We start from the raw sequence: 9,437 nt of genomic DNA, 5'->3' as shown, positions 1-9,437 counted from the left end.
TCCAAATAATTTTTGTGTATCGATGTCAAGGCTAGGATACGAACCCCAGTCTCCCACGTTGAAGGCAAAAACATTGCCACTGAACCACCAAAATTATTGAAATGATTGAGTTTCCCCGCCAACAAGGATATTATTATAATTGTCTGTATTCCCAAACTCCGGCACCGAGACGATTCCCAGAAAATATGTCAATTCAAAGGTCCAAGCTTTTCCCCAGCGAGGATTCTCCTTATTCTCTCTATCTACTCCGAATTGGTTGTATATGTTTTCCGTTTTAGCGTCGCCAATATCCAACCAGGTTCGTTGGGCGCTCTTCTGTTCATTCTCTGTATAATTTTCCCCCTTGTTTCTTCCAATCGTTCCCATTTTTACTCCATTGGTCTCTAATGCTGCTCCTGACTAGCCACTGTCTAATGTATTTCAATTACTGGTTTTAATTGGAATACAATAGAAATGATCAGGTTCAATTGTGTGCTGCCTTAGAATGTGTCCCAATCTAGCCACTGTCTAGTAAACACCCTGCACTTCTCCTTTGCCGTTTCAAAACATAACCTAGGTCTCACACCTGTTATTTACCCGAAGGTCATACACACTTGGTATTAGTACATCGACTTAATACCTAATGTACTACAATCACACGGTTCGACTCTCTCAAACCTTACAAACATACATCAGTTTGAATCACTCAAACCTGCAAACATACATCATTTCGAATCACTCAAACCTGCAAACATACATCAGTTTGAATCACTCAAACCTGCAATCATACATCAGTTTGAATCACTCAAACCTGCAATCATACATCAGTTTGAATCACTCAAACATACATCAGTTTGAATCACTCAAACATACATCAGTTTGAATCACTCAAACCTGCAAACATACATCAGTTTGAATCACTCAAACATACATCAGTTTGAATCACTCAAACATACATCAGTTCGAATCACTGAAACCTGCAATCATACATCAGTTTGAATCACTGAAACAGTTTGAATCACTCAAACCTGCAAACATACATCAGTTTGAAACTCAAACCTGCAATCATACATCAGTTTGAATCACATCAGTTTGAAACCAGTTTGCAAATCATACATCAGTTTGAATCACTCATACATCAGTTTGAATCACTCAAAAACATACATCAGTTTGAATCACTCAAACCTGCAAACATACATCAGTTTGAATCACTCAAACATACATCAGTTTGAATCACTCAAACATACATCAGTTTGTTGAATCACTCAAAATGCAATCATACATCAGTTTGAAACCTGCAATCATACATCAGTTTGAATCACTGAAACGTTTGCAAACATACATCAGTTTGAATCAAACTCAAACATACATCAGTTTGAATCACTCAAACCTGCAAACATACATCAGTTTGAATCACTCAAACCTGCAATCATACATCAGTTTGAATCACTCAAACCAATCATACATCAGTTTGAATCACTCAAACATACATCAGTTTGAATCACTCAAACATTAACATACATCAGTTTGAATCACTCAAACATACATCAGTTTGAATCACTCAAATCGTATTTGAATCAGTCTTCAATCATACATCAGTTTGAATCACTCAAACATACATCAGTTTGAATCACTCAAACCTGCAATCATACATCAGTTTGAATCACTCAAACCTGCAAACATACATCAGTTTGAATCACTCAAACGTGCAATCATACATCAGTTTGAATCACTCAAACATACATCAGTTTGAATCACTCAAACCTGCAATCATACATCAGTTTGAATCACTCAAACCTGCAAAAATACATCAGTTTGAATCACTCAAACATACATCAGTTTGAATCACTCAAACCTGCAATCATACATCACTAGCCAGCTCTCCAGTCCACTGATTAGCTGCACACGGAAACCCAGTAAGATTCTTGCTATTTGAATCTGTCTATGTTCTGTTTACCATCGATCACTCAAACCTGCAAACATACATCAGTTTGAATCACTCAAACCTGCATCTCTCCCAACATACATCAGTTTGAATCACTCAAACCTGCTTAACATCCTTATCATTTATCATACATCAGTTTGAATCACTCAAACATACATCAGTTTGAATCACTATCAAACATACATCAGTTTGAATCACATCAAACATACATCTTTTGAATCACTCAAACATACATCACCCTGTTCTCTCCCTTTCTGTTTGAATCACTCAAACATACATCAGTTTGAATCACTCAAACATACATCAGTTTGAATCACTCAAACATACATCAGTTTGAATCACTCACTGCCCTAACATACATCAACCTCCCCCGCTTGACCCTATCCCCTCCTCTCTTTGAATCACTCAAACATACATCAGTTTGAATCACTCTGAAAAAAAACATACATCAGTTTGAATCACTCAAACCTGCAAACATACATCAGTTTGAATCACTCAATCCTGCAAACATACATCAGTTTGAATCACTCAAACCTGCAACATACATCAGTTTGAATCACTCATAAAACATACATCAGTTTGAATCACTCAAACATACATCAGTTGAATCACTCAAACATACATCAGTTTGAATCACTCAAACATACATCAGTTCTCTTGAATCACAGGTCAAACATCTGTCTGGATTAAACTCGCTGTTGGCTGGGCTCCCTGCCTGTGCCATTAAACCCTTCAACTCATCAGTTTGAACCCCGCTCCTCCGTTCTCTCCACTGGCTTCCAAACCTGCAAGACCAACATACATCAGTTTGAATCACTCAAACCTGCAATCAGTCAAAACTGTTCGCTGCCCTGGCCCCCAATGATGGACTTCAGGAACGTTTTCAGTACCTTTTCTATTTCTAATAACATTTTAGTACATATGTCTATGTGTATACTCGTGTAAATGAATTAAAATAGCAAAATAGATCTACCTTATTTCTCAACACACTCAAATCTGCAATGTGGGTCCCCTAGGAATATTCCGTCCCAGACTGCAATATTCAATGTATTATCATACGCTAGGTAAATTATTCCATATGAACTGTGTCCCCGACACTTCTTTAACCCCTTAGGTCATTCACACATGGTATTAGTACCCTGACTTAATACCCAATGTACCACAGTCACTCGGCGAACTTATCTTACTTCCAATATAACCCAGGTCCCTGACCTGTATCTATCTGTTATATTGCCGTTCCCCCACACTCACACTAGTAGGTACGCCGACCCATCCACATGCAAACCAACAGGTCCCTGACCTATCTAGTACATTGCATTCGTTATCATATGGTAATTTACCCCTAATAGTCCCTGACTATTTCCATGTATTCGCATTCATAACATGTAGTCCCTGACTATCCACTCATACAGTACATTTCATTTACACATTGCAAAATAGGGATGATCGATTAAAATTGCATTCACCACAGTTGTGTCTATATCGTTATAATATTTTTATACTAGGTATAGGGAATTATAATTTGGTAACTTACGTCAAACAGGTATTCTCACAAAATAAATTTGGATAATGCCAATATGCAGAACTTCAGTTATTACAATAGGTATCTGCTTACCTTTTTAGTTGACCGGTCAGATACTGTGAGACACACCGTCTGACGACAGTACTGACCAATCGGCTGGCACACCAATGTCCAGCGACGTCCTTTTCACCAGATCACGTCGAGGTCACCAATTGAAAAGTTGCGTCAATCTAATCTGGTATCAAGACAAGTAGAACACTAAGTCCCGGATTTTATTCTATGTCTGCTTTTTATTAAGTAAGCAATAAATGGTAAATGCAATTTTCGTATGTACGGGTTCAATGTGTCACCACGCAGGGTTAACCGAGAACTGACAGGATGTAAGTAAACAGCTGTTCTTATACTGTGATAGATATAGTTCCAACCCGTCTGTTGGCCTATCACAGTAGAGGCTGGCGTGGTTTAGACTTGCTCAGCCTATCGCAGGCGCTCAGGCTAGTCCCAGCCTCTTGGCGCTTCTTGGAGTGCACCCTCTGTCGATATATAGATGCTTACTGTTCTGGTGTCACACCCTAGTTATAACAGTTGCTCAGTTCCTGCTATTGTGTTGTTCAGTATTTTTCCATCTCAGGTAAACCTCGTGATGACCACCCCTCCCTATGCACGGGGTTGCCGGGCGCAGTGCGTGCACGGTGTTGCCGGGTGCACAGGGTTTCCTCCGACACATTGGTGCTTCCGGGTTGGATGCGTGCTGTGTTAAGAAGCAGTGCGGCTTGGTTGGGTTGTGTATCGGAGGACGCATGACTCTCAACCTTCGTCTCTCCCGAGCCCGTACGGGAGTTGTAGCGATGAGACAAGATAGTAGCTAAAAAGGGGTAAAATTCTAAAAATAAAAAAAGAAGAAGTTAAATATTTTAAGCAGATATTTTCTTCAAAGTTTGGGGTCACTTAGAAATGTTCTTGTTTTCCATGAAAACATACATGAAATGAGTTGCAAAATGAATAGGAAATATAGTCAAGATGTTGACAAGGTTATAAATAATGATTTTTAATTGGAACACAGGAGTGATAGTTGCTAATAATGGGCCTCTGTAGGCCTATGTAGATATTCCATAAAAAAGCTGCTGTTTCAAGCTACAATAGTAATTTACAACATTAACAATGTCTACACTGTATTTCTGATCAATTTGGTGTTATTTTAATGGACAGAAAATGTGTTTTCTTTCAAAAACAAGGACATTTGGAACAGTAGTGTATATCCAAGCCTTTTTTGATATACTTAAAGCTCCATTATTAGCTTGTTTTTAACTACTCGTATAGAAATGGTAGTCTGTCATGTACTCAACAGGAAAGTATGATTTCGTTATTATTAAAACAAGACCCAGATGGCAAATATAAAGATCCAGTGTATCTAAAAACAAGAATGGAAGCCTCTTACACTTCAATGTTGTGATGCAAAAATACTAGCAAAATGCATAGCACTCAGAATTGAAAGGGCTTTTACCAGGTATTGTTCATCCTGATCAGACAGGGTTTTACATGGACGATACATTGGAGATAATATACGACAACTACTAGAAACATCTAAGAAGCCAGGCCTGGTATTTATAGCAGATTTTGAAAAGGCCTTTGATAAAGTAAGACTGGATTTATTTATTTTTTCGCGTTCGGTAAAATGGGTAAAAGTAATGTATAACAACCCCAGGTGTAAAATAGTAAATAGAGGCTACTTCTTAGAGTTTAGAATTGTCAAGTGGAGTTGAACAAGGGTGTCCGCTGTCACCATATCTATTTGTTGTGGCCATCGACATGCTAGCTATTAAAATTTGATCAAATAGCAACATCAGAGGATTAGAAATCCAAGACTTAAAAACAGAAGTGTCCATGTATGCCGACGACTCAAATTCTATATTAAGTCCGCAAGCTAGATCCCTGCAATGTCTCATTGAAGATCTAGATAACTTTTCTGGTCTTTCTGGACTAAAACCTAATTAGGATAAGTGCCCTGGCCCCCCAATGGTGGAACAAACTCCCTCACGACGACAGGACAGCGGAGTCAATCACCACCTTCCGGAGACACCTGAAACCCCACCTCTTTAAGGAATACCTAGGATAGGTTAAGTAAACCCCACCCCCTAAGTTTTAGATGCACTATTGTTAAGTGACTGTCCCACTGGATGTCATAAGGTGAATGCACCAATTTGTAAGTCGCTCTGGATAAGAGCGTCTGCTAAATGACTTAAATGTAAATGTAAAATGTACAATATTACGTATTGGAAGTTTTAAAAAATACAACTTTTACATTACCCTGCAGTTTACCTATAAAATGCACTGACGGTGACGTAGACATACTTGGTATTCATATCACAAAATATATAAATGAGCTCTCCACAATGAATTTCAATAGAAAACTAGTAAAAATAGACAGGCTCCTGTAACCATGGACAGGTAAATACCTGTCTATTTATGGATAAATTGCCCTGAATAACTCCTTAGTCATATCTCAGTTTACTCACTTACTTATGGCGCTGCCTACTCCTGATGATTCGTTTTTCAAATCATATGAGCAAAATATATTTAGCTTTATCTGGGATGCTAAACCAGACAAGATAAAGCGTGCCTATCTATATAATGAATATGAACTGGGTGGGTTGAGATTATTAAATATAAAAGCACTAAATATCTCTCTAAAAGCTTCACTTATTCAAAAGTTGTATTTGTATCCTAAATGATTCTCAAGTAGATTACTAAGAAAAGCTCACTGATTGTTTAAAAAATGAATTTTTTGCCTTAGTGCAGATTGCCATGTCTCATTTTCGATTAATTGAAAATTAAACCTTTTTCAAAGTATCTCTTTTTCAAACAAGCATTGTAGAGCAAATATTACAACAAATATACTGTCTGAACTTAAATATACTGTCTGAACTTAAATATACTGTCTGAACTTAAATATACTGTCTGAACTTAAATATACTGTCTGAACTTAAATATACTGGCTGAACTTAAATATACTGGCTGAACTTAAATATACTGGCTGAACTTAAATATACTGTCTGAACTTAAATATACTGGCTGAACTTAAATATACTGTCTGAACTTAAATATACTGGCTGAACTTAAATATACTGTCTGAACTTAAATATACTGTCTGAACTTAAATATACTGGCTGAACTTAAATATACTGTCTGAACTTAAATATACTGTCTGAACTTAAATATACTGGCTGAACTTAAATATACTGGCTGAACTTAAATATACTGGCTGAACTTAAATGTGCAGGTTGATAAAAAACCTGTATTGTTTTTTAAATTATATTGTAAATTGAAATGGGAGAGTTATTTCATGGAGTTATCATAATTGTATGGGAAGGTCTGCTCAATCCAAGATTGCAACCAATTGATTACAGTGTTACCCCAAAAGTAGGTAGGGAACTGGTCTGTCTGCTCAATATAAAGGATCCAAACTGGTGGAGGAATAAAAATATCATAAATAGAAAATAATACCAGTTTCATTTGAGGACCAGGATGTTGACAGCTGTGCTGCGTTGATATATTAAACGACACAAGATTCAAGACTCTGTGCTTTTCAGGAAAATCACTGTACAGAATTCTTGCCACTGACAAAATGTTAAATATGTGGGGCATACAATCATTGCATCTCTGCAGATTTTGTTGTGAGGATGCAAAATCAATAGACCATTTGTTTTGGTATTGCCCTCAGATAGACTGGTTCTCGTCTCAGCTTCAGGAATGGCTGAAAAAGCATAACATTAATCTTAAATTGACCCGAGAAATAGCATTGTTGGGAGATCTGGAGAGACCTGTCAGTCAATTACTAATTACTCTTAGTAAAAGTATTTTGCTTCAACTCTGTTGATCCTATTCAATTATATAGATTAAAATTGTACGTTAATCATCACTGCATAGTTGAAAGATATACGGTGCACAGAATCCGAAGAGGGTGGCCAGCAGAGACATATGGTATTTATTTTATTTTTATTTAACCAGGCAAGTCAGTTAAGAACAAATTCTTATTTTCAATGATGGCCTGGGAACAGTGGGTTAACTGCCTGTTCAGGGGCAGAACGACAGATTTGTACCTTGTCAGCTCGGGGATTTGAACTTGCAACCTTCCGGTTACTAGCTCTAACCACTAGAGCCGCCCCAGCTGAGGGAAGTTGAGGGTTGGGATGTGGTGTCGCCCTGACTATAGAGAGCTGTTTATTCTCTATGTTGGTTAGGTCGGGGTGTGATTAAGGGTGGGTTATCTAGGTGAATTATATATCTATGTTATATCTATGTTTGCCTGGTATAGTTCCCAATCAGAGGCAGCTGTTAATCATTGTCTCTGATTGGGGATCATATTTAGGTAGCCATTTCCCCATTGTGCTTTGTGGGATCTTGTCAAGGTGTAGTTGCCTGCGAGCATCACGGTCCGTTTTTTTTTCGCTTTATTGTTTTTCTTTGAGTTTTTCTTCCTGATAAAACACGCTGCATCTTGGTCCACTCCTTATAACGATCATGACAAGTGGGAGTGGAGTTGCTGGTGATGGTCAAAGATAACGTTTAAAAAAAATAAAGTCAAAACAGAACAAAAACTACATTTGAATGACACTGAGGGGCAATGGTGTTACATCTAATGCTTGTTTGCCTGAGGCTGATTTTGCGCAGGTGTTTGTACACATGCATATACACACTCATTCAAACTAACACACGTGCACATCCACACGTAAATAGGAGGAGACCAGACAGATCTTGCAGAGGAGTCTTGTTCTGCGCACAGACCGTGCAAGCGGCTACGAAGACGTCAGGCATCATGGTAGGCCACCAAAAGCGTTGTCACACAAAAGCCAGAGTCCAGGACCGAGGAGCGGAGATATTCCAGGTTCTTGTGGTCCACACAATGAAAGGATGTTCCACAACTCCAGCCAGTGGAGACTCCGTCAACGCCATCTTCACCGTGAGAAGCTCACAATTCCCCACATTGTAGTTCCTCTCCATGGTGTTGAGGCGGTTTGGGTCCGGGTGGGACTCAGACCGCTGGGACTCGGGGTCAGAGCAGGCAGGGGGCCATAATCCAGTGTGGTGTGGAAATGTACAGAGCGGCAGGTAGGCTCAGGGCAGGCAGAAAGGTCAAAAACGGGAGAAACTAGAAAACAGGAACTGGAACAGGTGCAAAGGGAAAAACGCTGGTAGGTTTCACGAAACAAAACTGGCAACAGACAGACAGAGAACACGGGTATAAATACACTGGGGATAATGGGGAAGATGGGCGACACCTGGAGGGGGTTGGAGACGACAGGTGAAACAGGTCAGGGTGACACAAATGTATTTGGCCTTGCTGTTATGATTTTCCTTGATGTCTTTTGTTTTTTGCATTGTTGTTTTCTGTTTACCTTTGTCTTTCTCTTTTTTCTCTTTTGTTCGTTTTGTTGGCTGTTGGTGCATTGGGGGATGGGGGCTTGGGGGATGGGGATCTTGGGGGTGGGGCATTTAATTATTTAATTTTATTCTGTCTACGTGCCCTTGAGCAGGGCCTGGTTGCTCCTGTGGGTCGCTCTGGGTGGGAGTCTGTTACAGTAGATGACCGAATGTAATGTAAATGTTGAGCGGCTTCACTGCAAGTAGATTGTGTTTTAATATTCTATACAAATACCAAAAAATAATAATACTAGTATAGAAATATAATTTTCTTCCTTTAAACATGCATACAATATATAATCATAAAGTCAAAAAGTTATGAATTACCCATAATCCTCTAAAAACTGTCACGTGGCAAGATAGCAAATGCAAGGTGATTAAAATCAAATCATTCCAATCACTCAATTGTCACTCTCATTGGTTATCCCCATAAAAGATTTTGAGCAACATATTAAATTGGATTTACATTATTTTGGTCAAATGAAAACAACGAATAATTGACCTCGGAACAGCCTCAATTCATCAGGGCATGAAGTCTACAAGGTGTCAATGAAGTCTAAATCCTTCTTT

The sequence above is a fragment of the Oncorhynchus gorbuscha genome, linkage group LG22 (genome assembly GCF_021184085.1).
Source record: "Oncorhynchus gorbuscha isolate QuinsamMale2020 ecotype Even-year linkage group LG22, OgorEven_v1.0, whole genome shotgun sequence".
NCBI classification, from domain to species: Eukaryota; Metazoa; Chordata; class Actinopteri; order Salmoniformes; family Salmonidae; genus Oncorhynchus; species Oncorhynchus gorbuscha.
Note: the sequence above shows the minus strand (reverse complement) of the source record.